The sequence below is a fragment of the Piliocolobus tephrosceles genome, chromosome 7, assembly GCF_002776525.5.
Source record: "Piliocolobus tephrosceles isolate RC106 chromosome 7, ASM277652v3, whole genome shotgun sequence".
Taxonomy (NCBI): Eukaryota; Metazoa; Chordata; class Mammalia; order Primates; family Cercopithecidae; genus Piliocolobus; species Piliocolobus tephrosceles.
In genome coordinates this window covers 48,179,901-48,203,728 of record NC_045440.1, presented here as the reverse complement: position 1 = coordinate 48,203,728, position 23,828 = coordinate 48,179,901, and the positions used below count along the sequence as shown (strand labels likewise).

Below are 23,828 nucleotides of genomic sequence, written 5' to 3'. Positions count from 1 at the left end.
CCCAGAGTGCTGGGATTACAGGCGTGAGCCACTGTGCCCAGCCAATGTCTGTTTTTTAAGAGACAAAGTCTTCCTTTGTTTCCCAGGCTGGTCTTGAACTTCTGGGCTCAAGTAGTTAGTTCTTTGGCTCGGCCTCCCAAAGTGCTGGGATTGCAGGCATGAACCATCATACCCAGCCTCATGAAATGCTTTTTAGAAAAATTGTGGTAAAATATGCATAACATAAAAATTACCATTTTAACCACTCTTAGATGTATTTTCAGTGGTATTAACTACAATCATAATGTGGCGCAACCAACACCGCTTTTCATTTCCAGAACTTTTTCATCATCCCCAACATGAACTCTGGTACCCATTAAACACTAACTCCTTCTTCTCTCCACAAGTCCCTAGTAACCTCTATTCTGCTTTCTACCTGTATGAAGTTGCCTATTCTAGGTAACTCTTAAGTGGAATCATACAATATTTGTTATTTTGTGTCTGGCTTATTTTAGTTAGCATAATGTTCTCAAAGTTCATCCACATTGTGTCAGAATTTCCTTCCTTTTTTAAGGCTGAATAATATTTCATTGTATGTATATGCCATATTTTTTTTATCCATTCATCTGTTCATCCTGTGAAATATTTGTTTTCACCTCTTGACTACTGTGTGAATAATGCTTCTGTGAACATAAATATACAAGTATCTGTTTAGTTTCTGCTCTCAATTTTTTTTCAGCTATAGATCTAGGAGTGGAATTGATGGATTTTATGGTTTGACTTCTTAAGGAACTGCCATATTGTTTTCCACAGAGGTTGCATCATTTTATATTCCTACCATCAATGCATGGGAGTTTCGGTTTCTCCACGTTCTCACCAACACTTGTTATTTTCTTTTTTTGATAATTGCCATTCTAATGGGTGTGAAGTGGTATTTAATTGTGGTTTCGATTTGCATTTCCCTGATGACTTGTCACCCAGGCTGGAGTGCAGTGGCACAATCTTGGCTTACTACAACCTCTGCCTCCCAGGTTCAAGCAATTCTCCTGCCTCAGCCTCCCAAGTAGATGGGATTACAGGCACCTGCCACCATGCCCAGCTAATTTTTTGTGTTTTTAATAGAGACAGAATTTCACCAAGTTGGCCACGCTAGTCTTGAACTTCTGACCTCAAGTGATCAACTTGTCTAGGCCTCCCAAAGTGCTGGGATGACAGGTGTGAGCCACTGTGCCTGGCAGATACACCTTTAAATTATGAAATACCCCCACTTAAAAAAATAATTATTACTATTACTTGCAAAATAGAAGTCTGCGGCCGAGTGCTGTGGCTGACGCCTGTAATCCCAGCACTTTGGGAGGCCGAGACGGGCAGATCACAAGGTCAGGAGATTGAGACCATCCTGGCTAACACAGTGAAACCCCGTCTCTACTAAAAAATACAAAAAGCTAGCCATGCGAGGTGTCGGACGCCTGTGGTCCCAGCTACTCGGGAGGCTGAGGCAGGAGAGTGGCATAAACCCGGGAGGCGGAGCTTGCAGTGAGCCGAGATCTGGCCACTGCACTCCAGCCTGGGCGACAGAGTGAGACTCCGTCTCCAACAAAAAAAAAAATAGAAGTCTGCTACTAAGATACAGAGAGCTCCTCATCAATCCTTTATACTCCAATACCAGCCCTCCCCGTGCCCACAGACACTGGTTGCTTGATATGAGGTGCATATCCATGACCACAGATGTCCCTGAGGCTGCTTATCCCTGAGGGCTCAGAAAAGAGTGGGCTCCTCCCTCATTAGCTGGTCTGTCTACACAATATTCTGTTGATGTATTTGTATCAAATTCATTAAGTATCCAAAATGATTATGTTCACCTATCCTGATTGTAGTTTTCTCAGAAAACATACTTTTAACCTAAAGCTATCAATAATATGTAGGCATTAAATAATTTGAAAAGAAGTTTATGAAATTATTCATAGTGAGAACATCTTGTAATCATGAAATCAATGAAAAATTTGCTAATTTTCATGGTTTCATTATTCGTATTTAACTGTTTAATCCATCTGAAATTTATTTTGATGTATCATTTGAGGGTAGAGATTAATTCTAATTGTTTTTCAAACAATTTTATCAGCACTACTTTCTGAATAATTTTCCCTCACTGATTTTAAATGCTTCTCCTATCGTATATTATATTCCTATACATCGTAAGAGTTCTTGACTATATTCTATTTCATTGTGTTATAGCTTTTCTTTCTCATTCTAATCTCTTTCACTAAATTAATATACACTCTGTAGTTGGAGTTTTTACTTTAAATTCTAAGGTTGTTAATACTTTTAAAAAAATATTTTAAAGTAATTGTAGGCTATTCAGTGAGCATTCACAGATATTCTCCACGTGAAAAAGTGCATTGGTGGCAATTCATAGATACATTGGTCTGACACAGCAGCCAGGCACTTTGTTAGTTCCAGTTTCACCTCATGCTAGACATGCAGGCATCCTAAAAGTTCAGGTGTATTCTTGTGATGTGCTTATTGTGATATTCAGGAACTTATTAATAGGAATTAAATTATAGAAACTGCTGCTCCATTTAATTGGCTCCAACATTCTTGCAATGGTAACTATTTTGCCTTGGGCTTCACCTAATTATCTCAGTTAGGAGAGTAGAAATGTTTATAGCATTTCCCTTTTGAAATATTTGAAACAGTTCTTTTTATTTGATTTATAATGCTTTTCTCTTTATTTGACCAATAAATGTTATGGTGGTCCCATTATGTGTCTAGACGCTGTGCTGAAGGCATTGGGAAATAGGAGCACACTCACACCAGAGCATCACATCTGGTGACAGCCACTCGCTAGAACTGGGGTGATAGGGCATGTTGTTATATCACTGAAGTCTTATGCTACTTTTTTTTTTTTTTTTGAGATGGGGTCTCGCTCTGTTGCCCAGACTGGAATGCAGTGGCATGATCTCGGCTCACTGCAAGCTCCGCCTCCCGAGTTCACGCCAGTCTCCTGCCTCAGCCTCCCAAGTAGCTGGAACTACAGGCGCCTGCCACCACACCCGGCTAATTTTTGTATTTTTAGTAAACACAGGGTTTCACCGTGTTAGCCAGGATGGTCTCAGTCTCCTGACCTCGTGATCCACCCACCTCGGCCTCCCAAAGTGCTGGGATTACAGGCGTGAGCCATTGTGCCCAGCCTCAAGTCTTATGCTACTTTTAATGTCTTATGTTAGCAAAATGAAGAAATGTGAATAATTGGTGAAACCTTTGAAAGCCAAGCTCTAAGATTCCTGTAAAGAACTATAGGTTGGAAATAATTTAATAATGCCAAGTACATAAGATCAAGAAAATGATAGAGTGGACAGTTCTCTGACCTGGCTATGTGTGTTGTTGTTGTTGTTGTTTTGTTGTTTTGGAGACAGAGTTTCGCTCTTGTTGCCCAGGCTGCAATGCAGTGGCTCGATCTCAGCTCACTATAACCTCTGCCTCCTGGGTTCAAGCAATTCTCCTGCATCAGCCTCCTGAGTAGCTGGGATTACAGGCACGTGCCATCATGCCTGGCTAATTTTTGTCTTTTTAGTAGAGGCAGGGTTTCATCGATGTTAGCCAGGCTCGTCTCAAACCCTTGACCTCAAGTGACACACCTACCTGGGTCTCCCAAAATGCAGGGATTACAGAAGTGAGCCACTGTGCCTGGCCACTTTGTGTTCTTTTAAACCCCATAACAAAGTTTTTAAAAAGATGCTTTGGTCAAGTGCAGTGGCTCATGCCTGTAATCCTAGCACTTTTGGGAGTCCAAAGTATGGAGGGAAGATCACTTGAGACCAGGAGTTCAGAACTAGTTTGGGCAATATGGCGAGACCCTGTCTGTAGTAAAAAATTTATAATTGGCCAGGCATGGTGGCATAGGCCTGTAGTCCCTACTACTTAGGAGGCTGAGGTGGCAGGATTGTTTTAGTCCAGGAGGTCAAGGCTGCACTGAGCTGTGATGGCACCACTGCACTCTAGCCTAAGTAACAGAGCAAGACCCTGCCTCAAAAAAACAAACAAAAAAGATACTTTGATTATATGTGATAGCAAGTTTGCAAAATAAAAAAAAAGATTAATTTATAAATACATATGCTTGATTGGAGACATCTTTAAAAATTTTTAAACAAGGTATATGATCAAAGACAACTGAATTAGTCAATGAGCAGAGTGTGACAGATTTTAAAATTCTACCTCTCGTCATTATATTAAGCCCTTATACCAATTGGTATAGCACAAATTCATCCCGAATCCTATGGGAGGAAAAGGGGTTAGCTACCAAGAATCTTATAGCGTGAACTATAGATAATATAGTTATATTTGACTATGGAGTATCTATTATTTGATTCCCACTTAGTTATCTTTAGTTTTTCTGAAAAATTATAAACAGGAATTTTAGTGACACACCTCTTGTAACACGGAGAGGCAAATATTTTATAAGCTCTGTACACATTCCTGTATTGATCAGCCGGCTCGTTAAATGATCCCCCAGCTTGTTAATGATCAGTTGAACATGTGTAAGCCCCATGGATGGCAGGGACCTGTTCCATTCAACTTTTTTCTTCCTTTTGAAACTGGTATATGTTGAGTGTCTGGTATGAACTGAACAAAACCTGAATTGTTTAATTTTATACTTGTGTCAAGCAAGCTCCCAGAAGTCTGGCTAAAGAGTAGTTTGTTCATTTAAAAATCTAGCCTTCAGAATCTTTGTAGCATGAATATTTTTCTCTGTCAGCCTCAGAGCCAATTCCCACCCCTTTTGGTCTAATCTTTGGCAGCACAAGACCATGGGCTGAAACTGGCATGAAAATTCTTAACTTACTCCTTTCAAAAAAGAAGCCAACTGTATTTAATGCTTTGTGTAGGCTATTTCTTTTCATCCTTAACACAAATGGAAGGGAGGCATTATTGTAAATTTGCAGATGGGGAAACTGAAGTCATTGAGGTTAAATAACTTGCTGAATTCCCACTACCAGTAGATCACAAAGCTGTGTGACACTAGGCATGACTTCCCAAAAGAACCCCATCTTGTCATCCTATAATCTGTAGATGAAAGTAGGGTTTGCTGATGGCCCTGAGAAAATCTTAACAAACTGGATGAGGCTCAAAGACTTTTCCAGGGATATTACTCCAGAACTGTGACCTTCCCTTTGTGTGTTCAGCATGACCTCGTCCTGCTGCTTCATATGGCGTTGATGTAAGTGTAGACATGGCCTTGCTCTGAAGAAAAGTAAAAAGGCTTCACTTCTTTAGAGGAAAATGCATGTGTACCATTTTGAGAATGAATGTTGGATCCGAGACGTCTGACAATAGAGAGGCTCTGAAGAATGGGGTGATATATCACAAAGATTGGACGGGATCCATGTATGCCTCTGAACCCTTCCTTGTTTCTATCGGCTGTTCCAAGGGAAAATTTAGGTCAACTTCATTCAGTTTTACTAGAGATTTAATTGGACATGCTTTGGCTAGTCAACTAGTAATAACCATGTTTCACATTTCTTCCTTTCTTTACTGCTTTCTCCTTAAGGGCAAATAATTAATACCAGAAATTTCTGTCTTGGGTATTATGGGATGCGTGTGGCTATAAATGAAGAAATTACAGAGCCTACATGGAAGATAACAGAAACGATACCCAGTTGTTTTTTTGTGATTCTTTTTTTTCTTTTCTTTTTTTTTTTTTTTTTTTGAGACAGAGTCTTGCTCTGTCGCCCAGGATGGAGTATAGTGGCGCCATCTCGGCTCACTGCAACCTCCACCTCCTGGGTCCCCATTCAAGCAATTCTCCCGCCTCAGCCTCTGGAGTAGCTAGGATTACAGGCACGCACCACCATGCCCAGCTAATTTTTGTGTTTTTAGTAGAGACGGGGTTTCACCATGTTGGCCAAGCTGGTCTTGAACTCCTGACCTCGTGATCCGCCCACCTCAGCCTCCCAGAGTGCTGGGATTACAGGCGTGAGCCACCGTGCCCAGCCACTCTTTATTTTTTATTTTCCTCTACTCAAGACAGCTTAGAAGAGAGATCCATTTTGCGTTTGGATTCTTCTAGTTAGTTTTGAAATCTAATCAAGATTGGGGAGTATTTTGTGTTAATGAAGTATGTTCCTAGTTCTTAGAAATATATGAATGAGGCTGGGCACGATGGCTCATGCCTGTAATCCCAGCAGTTGGGGAGTCAGAGGCGAGCGGATCACTTGAGGTCAGGAGTTTGAGACGCCTGGCCAATATGGTGAAACCCCGTCTCTCATAAAAATACCAAAATTAGCCAGGCATGGTGGCGGGTGCCTGTAATCCCAGCTACTGGGGAGTCTGAGGCAGGAGAATCGCTTGAACCTGAGAGGCAGAGATTGCAGTGAGCTGAGATCGTGCCACTGTACTCCAGCCTGGCAGCTTGGGCGACAAGAGTGACAGTCTGTCTCAAAACAAAAAGAAAAAAGAAGAAAAGAAATATATGAATGAGCAGGAGAAAAAGAACTGTGATACTGAAGGGGTCAGCCTCTCCTGCTGTGTTCCACTCTTACCAATGAAGCTTGTGCTTTGACTCCAAGATTTCTGCAGCATCCGCAATAAATACGTGACTGTATTTTGTATCTACCCACATGTGTTTTCCCTTACATGGTGTCTTTCCCTAAATCTGTGAAGAAAATAGCTGTTTTAAAGTTCATTTATTTTCTCCATTTGGTTGTCAGCAGCAGGAAAGGCTGCTGAAGGATCTGAGCCAGTGTGGGAATGGGAAGGGCCTGTGAGCTCTTAGGGAAAGAGGAAGTCTCTATGTCCTGGTTACTGGCGTGACCCCAGGAGAATGACTCTCCCACCCTCTCCTCCTGCCAAGGTTGGTTAGGGTTCAAATGTGTTCCTATCCAAAATCACACATTGTCACACTGTGTGGGATGCACAATATTCCATTGCTTTGCTCTCTTAAAAAAGACAGTTAAAAGTAAGAAGTATTTGTTGCAATTTTTAAAAACATGGTTTTTAAACCTATTTTTATTATTAGTTTTTAATGCTAAAAGCATTTTATTTACCTAGGATTCTTGGTTTTGGATAGGTTTTATTTTTTCTTTAGGTGGTAGTACTTTGTTTCTGAGAAAGCTCTATATTATGCATTATTTGTGAATTCTCTAGTAACCTCATGATGTTTCTGTCACATTGTTTTAAAAGGAATAGTTTAAAGATTTACAGTGATCTTTGTGCACGTGTGTGTGTGTGCGCGTGTGTGTGTGTGGTTTTCTCCCTCCTTCCTTCCTTCCTTCTTTATTTTTATTATTATTATTTTTTTAATTTGTTTGAGTCAGAGTCTCCCCCTGTCCCCCAGGCTGGAGTACGGCGGCACAATCTCGGCTCACTGCAGCCTCGACCTCCCAGGCTCAGGCGATCTCCCACCTCTCAAATTGTTGGGACTTCAGGCATAGAGAGCCACTAGGCATGGCTTTTATTTTTTAATGCAAGTGTTTCTTTTGGAATTTGAACTTTAATACTACTTTGGTGTGTTTTCACCTAAATTCCATTTTGTGAGCTTCTTAGTATTTGATTGAAAACCTATTTCGTTTTACTTGACCCTAACCAGATCAACAAGATAAGGATATTACCCAAAGGTGGTTTCTAGTAGGATTGTGGCCACAAACATCAATTCTGTAGCCAAGTATGGACTAATGTGGACTGAGAAGTTGGCTTGGAAGAAAGACGCATTTCCACCTAGTCAGGGACGTTTGAAGATTATGCATGTTTTAAGGGAAAAGGACTGTTGAATGTGGAGAGTACAAAGGTATAACTGTCACTTGAGCTTTTTAGAAGTCCTTCGATGTAGCTGCCAACTTAAATAAACCACCTCAGGTCCAGCCAGTACAGCAGCTCTGTTTTATCTTCATTGTGAGTCTGTCTCCCTGCTAGCTGGTGATGGGGGTCAGGCTGGATCACGGATTTGACCACCCTGCACCCAGGCCTGCCCCTCTTTTCTCTGTTACATAGTGCTGAGCAGCCTCTGGGGGGCCTCACCGATTTTTGTTTTTTAGTGGTGATAACAGCACGATCAGCCCGCAGCCGTCTCAATAAGAAGTGCTAACTTCCTCAGGAAAACAGAAGTGTGGTATGCACCATTACATAACCCAGTTTCTCTGGTGATACAATTTTAGTTTTTGAGAGCTGTTTTGAAGTCTTCCCACAGAACTGCAGGCCTCTCTGTTTTCCTGTAAGAGGTGAGGAGATGCCAGTTTTGTCCATACACTCATGAAAAAACACAGTGATGGATTAAGTGTCCTGAAGTGTCAGAAGGATACCTGGTGTGGTAGCTTCTAAAATACCACTAAAAGTTATTTTGGAGATGAATTAATTAGAATTAACACCTGAGTTGGGTTACCAAATGAAATAAAGGGTGCCAGGTAAATGTGAATTTTTTATAAACTACCAGGCACATGTATACTAAAAAAAAAATTAATTGTTTATCTGAAATTTACATTTACCTGGGCATCCTGTATTTTATTAGGTAAATCAGGCAACTCTCCACCTGAAACTAGATTATGCAAACTAAGAATTAACATAAAAAGTACTGTCATTGTGTGGATGAGAAATCTCCTCCTCCTCCTCTTCTAAACCAGTTTAGGAAGCCTGTGCTTCATCATTTCTCATATACTCTCCTCCCATGTATATCCAGATTAAAATGTGTATATCTGGCATGTGGCTCACTGTTTCACATGCCTAACTGCAAGCCTTTGGTATCCTATTGTCGCAGCACCATTTTGGTGGGTCAGCCATGGGCAGCAGGTCCTGACCTCTCCTGACCACCTCCGAGGAACTGCAGACTCTCAGCATTTGCGTGTGTTCCTCCTCAGAGCCCTGGGACAACCCTGGCCAGCTGGAGGCAGAGAGACAGGCACGTAAACCTCCTGGCATATCTTGGGGATGCCTGGGCCAAAATATGCCACTGGCCTAATTCTCTGAAGGTCTCAAAGCATTTTCATATTAAGTTATTCAAGTGACCCAGAGAACAAGAAAGGAGTTGCTACTACATGATGTCAGAGAACACTCAGAGGTTTGAAGGGAATTGGGAGAATTAAGTAATTATTAATAAATTCTAAAACTTTAATAATATTCAGAGGAGAAATAGTGGAACTAATATTTTGTACCAAGGGTGCTAGTGTTGGGAATTCAGACATCTCCTGCAAAATATTTCTGATACAATTTAGTAAAATGTAGTTTTTAGGGGAGACCTTTTACAGAAGGAAGCTTTTATTTCCAAAGGACTTCATGAAAGGTGTAAAGGCCACACTGTGAATTAGGGATGACACACCCTGTTTTGAATTGGATTTCCTGCTAGTTCTGATCCGAGGCATTCTTCCCGGACTAGGGTGAATTCAGTTCCAGTGTTTGCTTGTAAAACTGAATCTGGTCATTGTATTTGCAGTTTGGCTCCCTGCCTGCTGTTAAAGTACAGAGCAAACTTCAGCTCGTTACTCCCTATGATTCTGTGTCCTCCTAAAGAGCAGGGAAAGAAGAGGGGAAAACCCAGGGGGTGACTGAGTTCATTTACATGCCGTGCCAAAGGGCAGCTGCTTGCTGCCTTGTCATCACAGGATTCTGTGGAGAATCCTGATATTCCATTTACCAGAATAGGAGACAGCCTGGAAAACAAACAAACAAAAAAAGTGTCTTTCTTTTTATGGTTCTAGCTGTGGCATTACTAACTGAATCATCTACTTTCTTTTCTTTAACAAACATAGGTGAAAATTTAGAAAATTTTATGTTCTCTCTGTTTCCAAAGTTTTCTGTATGAAGAAAGAACTTATAAAAAGAGGTCACCACCAGGTGCAGTGGCTGATGCCTGTAATCCCAGCACTTTGGGAGGCCAAGGTGAGAGAATCACTTGAGGTCAGGAGTTTAACACCAGCCTGGCCAACATGGTGAAACCCTGTCTCTACCAAAAATACAAAAATTAGCCAGGTGTGGTGGCGTACGCCTTTAGTCTCAACTACTCAGGTCGCTGAGGCAGGAAGATCACTTGAGCCCAGGAGCCAGTGCACTCCAGCCTGGGTGACAGAGTGAGACCCTACCTCACAAAAAAAAAAAAAAAAAAGTTACAAGGTGGTAGCACTGCTGGCTAGTTAGAGCTGGCTGTGCCTATTGAATTGTCCTGAGAGAACACCAGGTTGTGTATATGCTGTCTAGATTTGTGGGAAGTGTCAGGGGCTTACCCCTTTTCCCTGCAGTTGTAGAAAATGTGATACAGTCTTCTCAGTGTAGTTCCAGCCACCTCATTAAGATACCTGGCAAAACTTGAGTGTGGATCAGAAGGAATCCAGAAACATATAGTGGCATCAGCCTGTGTGTCCTTAGGAATCTTGTATTCCCCTGAGTTAAACTTAGAGCCTCCGAATTTGTGGAAAGGACAGAGAGGAAAGATGTTCTGTTGTGGGGCTGTTCCCACCCTCGGCTTCCTCACACTGAGGCAGTGCACCCAGTACTGAAATGAGGAACATTGCAATGATGCCTAGGGTCAGCAAGTGACCTTGCTGACATCACAACATGTGCATTTCTCACCGTTCTTGGTTATTTAATTCTGGTCTGGTCCATTGGATTAGAGCCAGATTAAACATCAATAAATTTTGAGTTTACTATTAACAAAGAGTGGAGTCCTGCTACCTTACTGTTACTTTGCTAAGTGCTAAGAGAGAAATCAGAAAATTTAAGGCATGGATTTTGGTCACAGGGAGCAAAATCTAGTCTTTATTGGCTAAGAAGCCTTAAAAACCACGTAACTGTCACGTAGTGGCAGACCATGAGCAAAAAGAAAAAAATGAACCCAGCTTCTTCTTGGCTGTTTTATGGAGATGGTGCATTCAGCTGCCTAGTGTTTAGAGGAACCAAATGTACAGAAATGAAACCGTTGAGGAGATTCCCAGAGCTAACTGCAGGGTGCTGCAGGGATGTGGCAACTGAACATCCAGGAACTGTAACAAGACGGTGTTTAAATAGATAAAAATGAAGCAGTCCAAAGCAGGAGGTTCTGACTTCTGGTTTCTAGTCTGGCGTGTAATGCGGGTGGAAGTTGTCACTCCTATCTTCACAATAAGAAAAACCTGAACAAACTAAAAATCAATGGTTTTTAGCTTCATCAGAGAATTGTCACAGAACAAACAACTGCCCCCAAATTGGAGCAAACGACAGGCAAATAAACAGAGAATCACAGCTTCCCAGAGCAAAAGACCTGGAGCAGAAGTATCCAGCAGAACCCAGAACCAGCCTAAGAAAACTTCAGTTATTTGACGCATTGCCAGAGGCTCAGTGTGGACAAGCTTGCAAGTTACACTCCAGGGGGTCCTGTCTTGGGGAGAGTGGGCACACTTTTGTTTTATGTTTTACCTTCTATGTCTAGGAACCCTGCTAGTTTCTCACTGTGAAGATCAGGAAACAACTCGTTGTGCTTGTGTCGGGGAAAGGGAAAGGTAGCCATTTAACAGTAAACTGGAGCATTCAGCCCTCAAGATAAACTATTTTACCAGAGTCTAACCAATTGGGGTTTTATCAGAGCCCAGTTAACTTAGGGGGAAGGAAAAACGCCAACACCAACTCCAGATTTCCTCCAGCCTTCCTGTTTCTCTGGGGAGAAAAAAGATCAGAAGCACCTGTCAAGATCACAGCCCAGAGGCACAGTGGGCTTACTAAAGACCTAGACCTCATCATAGGACTATAGAATACCTCCCATACCCTGATACCATACCACCACATTAGCAAGGCTCCTGTGTAGTAACAGAGGAATAAAACGGAAAGAACTGAGCACCTCAGACCTTACTTAAGAAGAAGGCTGTAGAGAAACCCAAAGATAACAGGGGAGACAAAAACATGGACACCAGAGAAAATTTTAGCTTTGGAAAACACTATAGCAAACAATAAAAGACAGCCCTTCATTAAAATCGCCAGGTCAACCAGATGTAGCCTCTGTAGGTGTTGTCTTGGCTACCAGCTTAGGATCAGTATGGTTCGCCAGATGGCCCCCACTGGTGCCAGTCTTGGTTGGGTTCACCAGATGTTGCCTGCGGGCTACTGTTTTATTTTTCTATTTCCATCTTTGGACAGAGAGCTACTATTCTTTTATTGGACGTGAAATGGTGAAGGCACACAAGCATATTGCTGTCATTGTTTTCTGGCTTTCCTAAATTACTTTTACCAGTGGTGTATCTTTTTTTTAAAAACTGTCTACTTCGAGATGGTGTGTCTTGATTGACATCTCATGGAGAAGTGGATGGGGAAAATACTGATTCTGTGGAAAGACTCTCCATTAGTGGCTTGCTCGTCCGGCTCTGATCTTTCTGTTCCAGGACTCTCCCTGTTTCAACAACAGCAACAACATGATAATAACAAACCTCACATATGTTGTTCCACTGGATAATTGTAATTTTTAAAAATAAATCGTTATAAAACCAAGAACAGTTTCATCACTTTTTTCTATATAGCTGTTCACATGGGGCCAATCTGTCTTTACAAAAAAAAAGTGAGTAAAAGAATCCTTGATACTTTCCCCTTCAAGTCCAGCATCTGCTGATTTAAATATATATCTCATGTAAAATGGAAAAGGAAAAAAACTTTTAAAAAGGGAAATTTTAAAACCTTTTACTAAAGATCTTTATACTGCAGTCTGTCTCACACAATATGTCATGTCTGGCTTTCAACAACAAAAAATTACTGGATATTCTAAAAGACAAATAAGTCACAGTTTGAAGAAACAGAACAAGCGTTAGAACCAGACTCAGATTTTGCAGAGATGTTAGAATTAATCAGACTAGGAATTTTTTTAATTCCTAAGATTAATATGCTAGGGGCTCTAAAGGGAAGATTGGACAAACAGGCAAGAAAAGGTGGGTAAAGGAGAGAGATGGAAACCCTAGGAAAGATCAAAAGGAAATCCTAGAAACCAAAGGCACCATAACGGAAGTGAAGAATGCCTTCGATGGACTCATCAGTAGACTGGACACGGCCACTGAAAGAATTCGTGAGCTTGAAGAAATGTCAACCAAAACTTCCAAAACTAAAATACAAAAAGAAAAAAGAGCGAAAGAAAAAAACGGAACATAATATTCAAGAACTGTGGTACATTTGCAAAAGGTATGGCATACATGTTATGGGAATACCAGAGGAGAGAAAACACAGGAAGTCAAAAAAAGAATTTTTCCAGAGTAATGATATGTTCCAAACCATAGATTCAGGAAGCTTAAACAGCAACAGAATAAATAAAACAATATATAAAACAAAATCTACACTTAGGCATGTCATACTTAAATGGCAGAAAATTATAGACGAAGAAAAAACACCAGAGGGGGAGCTGGCAGAAACATACCACCTATAGCGGAAGAAGGATAAGAATTACATCAGACTTCCCTTCAGAAATCTTGCAAACTAAAAGATGTAGCACAATATTTAAAGTATTAAAGGAGGCCGGGCCCAGTGGCTCAGGCCTGTAATCCTAACACTTTGGGAGGCTGAGGCGGGAGGATCACAAGGTCAGGAGATCAAGACCATCCAGGCTAATACGGTGAAACCCCATCTCTACTAAAAATACAAAAAATTCGCCGGACATGGTAGCACGCGCCTGTAATCCCAGCTACTCAGGAGACTGAGGCAGGAGAATCGCTTCAGCCCAGGAGGCGGAGGTTGCTGTGAGCTGAGATCGCACCACTGCACGCCTGGGCAACAGAACGAGACTGCATCTCAAAAAATAAATAAATAAAATAAAAAATAAAAGTAAAGTATTGAAGTAAAAAACTCACCAACTTAGAATCCTATATCTAGCAAAAATATCCTTCAAAGGTGACAGAAAAATAAAACACTAGCCCAGACAAAAACTGAGACAATTTGTCAGTGCTAAGGCTACCTTGCAAGAAATGTTAAAAGAAATTATTCAAAAGGAAGGAAAATAATATAGGTCAGAAATGGAGATGTACATAAAGAAAGGAGGATTATAAGTGAAGGAATAAATGTAGGTAAAATAAAACCTCAGTTGATCTAACAGATAAGTTAGTTTAAAATAATAGCTAAAATGTATTCAGTGGTCATAGTTAATGTATAAATGAAATGAATGACAGCAATATTATAAGAGATACAAGGAGAAATTAGAAATATTTTGTTATTGTAAAGTACTTGTGCTACCCGGGGAGTGGCATAGTGTTATTTAAAAGTGGACTTGAATTACTTTTAAATGCATATCAAACTCAAGAGGAACCACATAAAAAAGTAAAAAAGGAAGTACAATCATGTATCACTTAATGATGGGGATATGTTCTGAGAAATGCATTATTAGGTGATTTCATCATTATGCAGACATCATAAGGGCAGTTACACAAACCTAGGTGATATAGCCTACTACACATCGAGGCTGTATGGTATAGACTACTGATCCTAGGCTACATACCTGTACAGCATGTAACTATACTGAACACTATAGAACACTGTAACAAAATGATAAATATTTGTGTGTCTAAACATACCTAAATGCAGTGGCTCATGTCTGTAATCCCAGCACTTTGGGAGGCTGAGGCAGGCAGATCACTTGAGGCCAGGAGTTCGAGACCAGCCTGGCCAAAATGGTGAAACTCCAGCTGGGTGTGGTGACACTCACCTGTAATCCCAGCTACTCAGGAGGCTGAGACACAAGAATCACTTGAACCTGGGAGGTGGAGGTTGCAGTGAGCTGAGATCGGGCCTCTGCACTCCAGCCTGGGTGACACAGTGAGACTCTGTGTCAAATGCAAAACAAAACACCGTTAGAACCATGGTGTCAGAAAAAAAATAAACATATCTAAACATAGAAAAAGTACAGTAAAACTATGGTATAAAGGTTAACAATGGTGCCTCTCTATAGGGCACTTACCTGGAATGGAACTTGCAGGACTGGAAAGTTGTTCTGGGGTCGGGGGCCATAAGTGAGTGGTGAGGGAATGTGAAGTTATAGTACATTACTGTGCACTACTGTAGACTTTATATAAACGCTGAACACCTAGGCTATACTAAATTTATAAAAAAGCATTTCTTTAATAATAAATTAACCTTAGCTTACTGTCACTTTTTTACTTCATAAACTTAATTTTTCTTAACTTTTTTATCTTTTTGTGGTAATATTTGGCTTATAACACACATAGTACAAAATTATTTCAAAAATATTTTTATATCCTTATTTCAAAATTTTTTTCTATTAAAACAAAATTTTTTATAACTTTTTTTTTAAGAGGCAAGGTCGTGCGTCCCCCGGACTGGAGTGCAGTGGCGCAGTCATGGCTTACTACAGCCTCAAACCCCTGGGCACAAGTGACCCTCTCACTTAAGCATTCCAGGTAGTTAGGACTCCAGGCATGTGCCACCTCACCCAGCTACTTTTTAAAAATGTTTCTCGCTGTGTTGCCCAGGTTGGTCCCAAACTCCTGGCCACAGGTGTTCTTCCCACCTTGGCCTCCCAAAGGGATTACAGGCATGAATTGCTGTGCCCAACCTTTTTAAAAAGCTTGTAAAGCTTTTTTGCTAAAAACAGAGATACACAAACATTAGCCTAGGCCTACACGGGGTCAGGATCATCAATGTCACGCTGTCTTCTGCCTCTACAACTTGTCCCACTGGCTAGCCTTCATGGGCAATAATGTGAATGGAGCTGTCATTTCCTATGACAGTTCCTTTCTTCTGGAAAACTTCCTGAAGGACCTGCCTGAGGCTCCTCTTCAGATGTCATTCCTTTTAGAAATATATCTATGGTGGATCACTTGGTTTGTTGCTGTATCATCATAGATTTGCTTATAAGCAGAGAATACACTGTGAACATTCCTCAACATTAATGAAAACCTTTTAGTACTGGGGTTTATGTTTTCAGAAGACTTTAAGGAGCGTGTTGAGGTCTGTAAAAGCTTCTGCTAAACCCTTCACTGGGAATTTTCTTGGGGATTCTACTTCTGTTTCTTCTCCTGCAGTTTCCTTTTCTCTTACCTCTTCTTGAGGTATGCATTCCTGTTCCAGTTCCAAGAAAGCCTTATTAGTCAGTTTCTCAGGACAACATCACTAGGCGATAAGAATCTTTCAGCTCCATTATAATCTTAAGGGACCACTGTCATATATGTAGTCTGCCACTGACTGAACCACGATTATGTGGCATACAACTAAAATTATTACATTAAGAGAAGAAAAAAATGAAATCACATAAAATGGCCAATTAAAACTATAGGGAGAAAAAGAGTGGAATACAATAACAGAAAGAACAAGGGCAAATAATAGAAGACAGTAACAAATAGATATTAGTCCTGCTAGATCAATAATTGCTTTAAAGATCACTGATCTGAACTCTAATTAAAAGATAAAGATTGTCAGAGTGATTTTTTTTTTTTTTTTTTTTTGAGGCAGAGTTTGGTTATTTTGTTTCCCAGGCTGGAATGCAATGGGTCGGCTCACGGCTCACTACAACCTCCGTCTCCCAGGTTCAAACAATTCTCCTGCCTCAGCCTCCCAAGTAGCTGGGGTTACAGGCATGCGCCACCATGCCTGGCTAATTTTATATTTTTAATAGAGATGGGGTTTCTCCATGTTGATCAGGCTGGTTTTGGACTCCTGACCTCAGGTGATCCACCTGCCTTGGCCTCCCAAAGTGCTGGGATTACAGGCATAAGCTACCATGCCTGGCCCAGAGTGGATTTAAACAAAAATAAAACTCAATGCCTATAAGAACCTCATTTTAAATAGAAAAACACAGATGGGGATGCTAACATTGATAAAAAGAAAGCTGGAGTACCTATATTAATTTCAAACAAAGCCAACTTTAGAGCAAGAAAAATTATCAAAGATAAAGAGGGAGCATTACATAATGAAAAAGAGGTCAGTTCTCCAAGATGATGTAACAGCCCTTAATGTGTGTTTATGTGATAACAGATTTAAAACACATGAGACAAAAAAACTGATAGAACTGCAAAGAAAAATATACAAAACCACTATTACAGCTGGAGACTTCAGCACTCTTTTATAAGTAATTGACAGGTCCAGCAGGCAGAACTCAATAAAGTCGTTGTTGAACTGAACAGCACAATCAACAGAATCTAATTACATTTATAGAATACTTGATTCAACAGCAGCAGAATATACATTCTTCTCAAGCTCATGCAGAACATTCACCAAGGCAGACCAAATTCTGGACCATAGAACACACCTTAACAAATTTAAATTATAAGATCATACAGAATATGTTTCAGACCATAATGGAATTAAATTGGAACTCAGTAACAAAATACTTGAAAGTTAAACAGTACACTTCTAACACACATCAAGAAATCTCAAGAGAAATTTAAACTATTTTAATCAAGTGAAAATGAAAATGCAACATAACCAAATTTGTAAGTTTCAGTGAAAGCAGTGTAAAGAAAATTTATAGCATTGAATGTACACAATAGAAAAGAAAAAATATTTAAATCAGTAAATCTAAACTTCCACTTTAGGAAACCAGAAAAAGAAGAGTGAATTAAATCATAAATAGAAGGAACAAAATAATTTTTACCAATAATTAATAAATAAGATAATTTAAATTCTCAGCTCAAAGTGGATTAAAGATTAAACATAAAATCCGAAACTGTAAAAACCCTGGAAGACAACTTAGGTAGTACCATCCTTGACATAATAATGGGCAAAGATTTCATGAGAAATATGCCAAAAGCAGTCACAACAAAAGCAAAAATTGACAAGTGGGATCTAACTAAACTAAAGAGCTTCTGCACAGCAAAAGAAACTCAAAGCAGTAAACAGCCTACAGGGTGGGAGAAAATATTTGCAAACTATGCATCTGACAAAGGTCTAATATCCAGCATCTATGAGGAACTTAAACAAATTTACAAGAGAAAACCCCATTAAAAAGTGGGTAAAGGACATGAATAGACACTTCTCAAAACAAGACATACATGTGGCCAACAAGCATATGGGGAAAAAAGAAAACCTCAACATCACTGACCATTAGAGAAATGCAAATCAAAACCACAGTTACATACCATCTCACACCAGTCAGAATAGCTATTATTAAAATGTCAAAAAATAACAGATGCTGGCGAGACTGCAGAGAAAAGGGAACCCTAATACACAGTTGTTGGGAGTGTAAATTAGTTCAACCATTGTGGAAAGCAGTATGGTGATTCCTCAGAGCTAAAAGCAGAACTACCATTTGATCCAACGATCCCATTACTGGGTGATAACGGTTTGGCTCTGTGTCCCCACCCAAATCTCACCTTGAATTGTAATAATCCCCACGTGTCAAGGGCGGGAGTAGGTGGAGATAATTGAGTCGTGGGGGCCGTTTTTCCTATGCTGTTCTGGTGATAGTGAGTGAGTTCTCATGAGATCTGATGGTTTTGTAAGTGATTGGTATTTCCCCTGCTGACACTCATTCTCTCTCGTGTTGCCCTGTGAAGAGGTGCCTTCCACCGTGATTGTAAGTTTCCTGAGGCCATCCAAGGGCGGGAGCAGGTGAAGGTAATTGAATCATGGGGGCCATTTTTCCTATGCTGTTCTAGTGATAGTGAGTGAGTTCTCATGAGATCTGATGGTTTTGTAAGTGACTGGTATTTCCTCTGCTGGCACTCATTCTCTCTCCTGCTGCCCTGTGAAGACATGCCTTCCAAAATGATTGTAAGTTTCCTGAGGCCATCCCAGCCATGCAGAACTATGAGTCGATTAAACCTCTTTTCTTCATAAATTTCCCAGTGTTTGGTGTTTGTTCATAGCAACATGGTAACAGACTAATACACTGGGTATATACCCAGAGGAATATAAATCATTATACCATAAAGACACATCCATGTGAATGTTTATTGCAGCACTGTTCACAATAGCAAAGACATGGAATCAACCTAAATGCCCATCAACAGTAGACTGGACAAAGAAAATGTACATATACACCATGGAATACTATGCAGCCATAAAAATGAACAAGATCATGTCTTTTGCAGGAACTTAGATGGAGCTGGAGGCTCTTATCCTTAGTGAAGTAACACAGGAACAGAAAACCAAATACCACATGTTCTCACTTACAAGTGGGAGCTAAATGATAAGAACTTAAGAACACAAAGAAGGAAACAGCAGACACTGGGGTCTACTTGAAGGGGGGAGGGGGGGAGGAAGGAGAAGAGCAGAAAAGATAACTGTTGGGTACTGGGCCTAATACCTGGGTGGTGAAATAATACATACAACAAACCCCCATGACACATGTAACCTCTGTAACAAACCTTCACATGTACTCCCAAACCTAAAATGAAATTGAAAACAGGAAATTAGAGAAAATCAACAGAAAAAAAAAAGTTGGTTCTTTGAAAGATTAATAAAATTGATAAATGTGGAGCCAGATTAAGAGAAAAGGGAAAAAGACAGAAATTACTAATACCAGAAGTGAAAGAGTGACCATTACTACTGATCCCATAGATACTAAAATGATAATAAAATAATATTTTGGAAAATTCTGCCCACAAATTCATTAACCTAGTGGAAATAGACCGATTACGTGAAAGACACACTCTACCAAAACTCATACAAGGAGAAACAGATAATCTCAATAGACCTGCATTTATTAAGGAAAATCAATAATAACCTTTCCAAGCAGAAAGCACCAGACTCAGATGGGTTCACTAGTAAATTTTACCAAACATTTAGGGCAGAAATTATACCTATTTTCTACAGTCTCATCCAGAAAATAGAAACAGAAGGAATATTCTATAATCCTTCCCAGAAAATAGAAACTTAAGGAAACACTTAAGCACTAAGTGCAGGAGCAAGACAAGGAAGGATGCTCTTTTCACCACTCACAGATTGTGAGGGATGAAATAAAGCTGTCCTTATTTGCAGATAACAAATAACTAATTCTGTGAGGCCAGTATTAAAAATCAGGCAAAGACATTATAAGGAAGGAAAACTAAGGACCAGTGTCTCTCGTGAATGTAGATACATAAATATTTAACAACATATTGACAAATCAAATCTAACACATATAAAAAGAATTATCTACCTTGACCAAGTTTACCATTCAAAAAGCAATTAATATAATACATCACACCAACAGGCTAAAGAAGAAAAATCGTATCTTATGAATAGATGGAAGAAAATGATTCGACAAAATCCAACACCCATTTTTGATGTTTAAAAAAAAGGTCAGCAACTAGCAATAGAAGACACATCCTCAACTTGTTAAAGAACCTCTTCTAAGAAACCTGCAGCTGACATCATACTTAATGGTGAGAAACTAGATGTTTTCCCACTAAGAACAGGAGCAAGACAAGGAAGAATGCCCTTTTCACCACTCACAATTGTGAGAGATGAAATAAAGCTGTCCTTATTTGCAGATAATATAATTATGATTATGTATGTAGAAATCCCAGAGAATCACCAAAAAAATTCCTGAACCTAGGAAGTGATTATAACAAGGCTGCAGAATATGTTAACATGTAATAGTTACTTATATACTAGCAATGAACAATTGGAGAATAAAAACAATGCCATTTACATTTGCATCAAAAAATCAAACAGGTATAAATCTAAATATATATACATATAAAACATCTACCTGAAGAAATGTACAAAATTCTGATGAAGAAATCAAAGAAGAGCTAAACAGTATATTCCATGTTCATAGATAAGAAGACTCAATGTTGTTAAGATGTCAGTTCTTCCCAACTTGATCTGTAGATTCGGTGTAATTCCAATCAAAATACCTTTAAGTTATTTCATGGTTATCAACAAACTGATTCGAAAGTTTCTGTTGAAATGCAAAGTACCTACAATAACCGACTCAATACTGAAAGAGAACAAAGAGAACTGACATTATCCAACTTCAAGAATTATTGTAAGCAAGGCAGTGATACAGGCAAAACAATAGCCAAATAGGTCAGTGGAACAGAATATAGAACAAGAAATTGACGTAAACATAGTCAATTGATCTTTGACAAAGAAGCAAAGGAAATTTAATGGAAAAATAATCTTTTCAAGAAATTGTGGTGGAACACCTGATCATCTACATGAAAAAGAATGAATCTAGACACAGATCTTACACCAAAAAGCAACTCAGAATGAATCATAGACCTAAATGTAAATTGTGAAACTATAAAACTAGAATATAAGATAGAAGAGAATCTAGATGATTTCAACTTTGGCAATGACCAAAGGCACTATCTGTTAGAGAAAAAGTTTACAAGATGAACTTTGTTAAAATTTTTAATTTTTTTTTTATTATACTTTAAGTTCTAGGGTACATGTGCATAACATGCAGGTTTGTTACATATGTATACTTGTGCCATGTTGGTGTGCTGCACCCATCAACTCGTCAGCACCCATCAATTCATCATTTATATCAGGTATAACTCCCCAATGCAATCCCTCCCCCCTCCCCCCTCCCCATGATAGGCCCCGGTGTGTGATGTTCCCCTTCCCGAGTCCAAGTGATGTCATTGTTCAGTTCCCACCTATGAGTGAGAACATGCGGTGTTTGGTTTTCTGTTCTTGTGATAGTGTGCTAAGAATGATGGTTTCCAGCTGCATCCATGTCCCTACAAAGGACGCAAACTCATCCTTTTTTATGGCTGCATAGTATTCCGAATCAACCCAAATATCCATCAGTGACAGACTGGATTAAGAAAATTTTTAAATTTTGCTCTGTGAAAGATACTGTTAAGACAATGCAGACAAGCCATGGACTTGGAGAAAGTCTTTACAAACACATATCTTGTAAAGAACTTGTACTCAGAATATACTAAGAACTTTAAAACTCAGTAAGAAAACAGACAACCCAATTAAAAAATTAATAAAAGCTCTGAACAGACAACTCAGTAAGAAGATGTACAGATGGCAGATAATCACATTAAAAGATGCTTAGCATCATATGTCATTAGGAATTGCAAATTGAAACAGCAATGAGATACCACTAGACATCTATTAGAATGGCTGACAGTCAAAACACACAATACCAAATGTAGGGAAGGATATGGGACAACAGAACTATCATTCATTGCTGATGGAAATGCAAATTGGAACAGCTACTTTGGAAGGCAGTTCAGCACTTTCTTACAAAAATACACATATTACCATATGATCCAGCAATTGCACTTTTTGATATTTATCCAGATAATTGTTGAAAACATATCTATACATACCTGCACATAAATGCTTATAGCAGCTTTATTCATAAATGCCCAAAACTTGGAAGTAACTGAGATGTCTCCAATAGGTGAATAGATAAACATACTGGTGCTTATTCATCCACACAATAGGATATTACTCAGTGACAAAATGAAATGAGCTGTCAAGCCATGAGAAAACATAGAGGAACCTTAAATGTGTATTGCTAAGTGAAAGGAACCAATCTAAAAAGGCTGCATGCGGTATAATTCTAACTGTATGACATTCTGGAAAAGGCAAAACTATGGAAATATTAAAAAGATCCGTGGGGTTTAGAGGGAGGGAGAGATGAATAGGTGGTGGACAGGGTATGTTTAGAGCAACGAAACTTCTGTATGATACTGTAATGGTGGACACGTACCATTATACATTTGCCAAAACCCATAGACCTGTACAACAGAAAGAGTGAACCCAATGTAAACTATGAACTTTACTGAGTAATGTGTCAATATTGGCTGACCAGCTGTAATAAATATATCACATTAATGCAAGATGTTAATAGGGAAACTGAGATAGGTGAGAGAGTATATGGGAACTCTCAGTATTTCTGCTTAATTTCTTCATAAACCTAAAGCTACTCTAAAAATTAGTGTATTTTTTAAAGAATGAAAAAACAGGGCCAGACATGGTGGCTCACACCCATAATCCCAGCATTTTGGGAGGCTGAGGCAGGCGGATCATTTGAGGTCAGGAGTTTGAGACCAACCTGGAAACATGGTGAAACCCCATCTCTACTAAAAATACAGAAATTAGGCCCAACTACTCAGGAGGCTAAGAAAGGAGAATTGCTTGAACCTGGGAGGCAGAGGTTGCAGTGAGTCGGGATCGTGCCACTGTATTCCAGCCTAGGCGATAGAGCTAGACACTGTCTCAAAAAAAAAAAAAAGAATAAAGAAAAAACAGGAGTTCCCAGAGGTTGCTGAGATTAACTTTGGAAGGAGAAAATACTATGAAAGTAAATTAAGGCTGGGCATGGTGGCTCACGCCTATAATCCCAGCACTTTGGAAGACCAAGGCAATGGGTCACCTGAGGTCGGGAGTTCAAGACCGGCCTGGCCAACATGGTGAAACCCCGTCTCCACTAAAAATACAAAAATTAGCTAGGGTGTGGTGGTAGGTGCCTGTAGTCCCAGCTACTAGGGAGGCTGAGGCAAGAGAATTGCTTGAACCTGGGAGGTGGAAGTTGCAGTGAGATGAGATCATGCCACTGCACTCCAGCCTAGACAACAGAATGACACTCTGCCTCAAAAAAAAAAAAAAAGAGCTAAGTAAGTTAATGTTCATTGTCAAAGACTGCTGTTTTTCTTTTCTTTTTTTTTTTTTTTTTTAAATATGGAACACTTCACGAATTTGTTTGTCATCCTTGCACAGGGGCCATGCAAGACTGCTGTTTTTCTTTCTCAGTTTTGAGCTTCTTTATTCTGGTCCTAGTAATTATATTTAATATTTGAGTTTTCAGTTTTTGCCTCTATAAATTTGATACAGCTGTCTGTCTTGCTTTATAAAAAAAGAGAGTAAACCAAAGCCTTCAAAAGGAAATTTATATAAATTGAATCATATTTTTCTCTTTATGAATAGATTATTTTTTCCAATAATAAGGGCAAGAAATGATTATTGTGGGATATTTGTTTTGGTTTTGTTTTGTTTCCTTCTTTTTTTTTTTTTTTTTTTTT

General features: G+C 39.4%; 1 protein-coding gene and 1 non-coding gene across 9 annotated transcripts in view; one reads left to right on the top strand and one right to left on the bottom strand.

The window, feature by feature from the left end:
• Nucleotides 1-23,828, top strand: part of SPIDR (scaffold protein involved in DNA repair) — a 456,553-nt gene that overhangs the window by 237,325 nt on the left and 195,400 nt on the right. The window lies entirely within an intron of this gene.
• Nucleotides 23,482-23,589, bottom strand: LOC113225148. Its single transcript, XR_003309776.1, has one exon. It is a non-coding gene; the product is annotated as a U6 spliceosomal RNA (small nuclear RNA).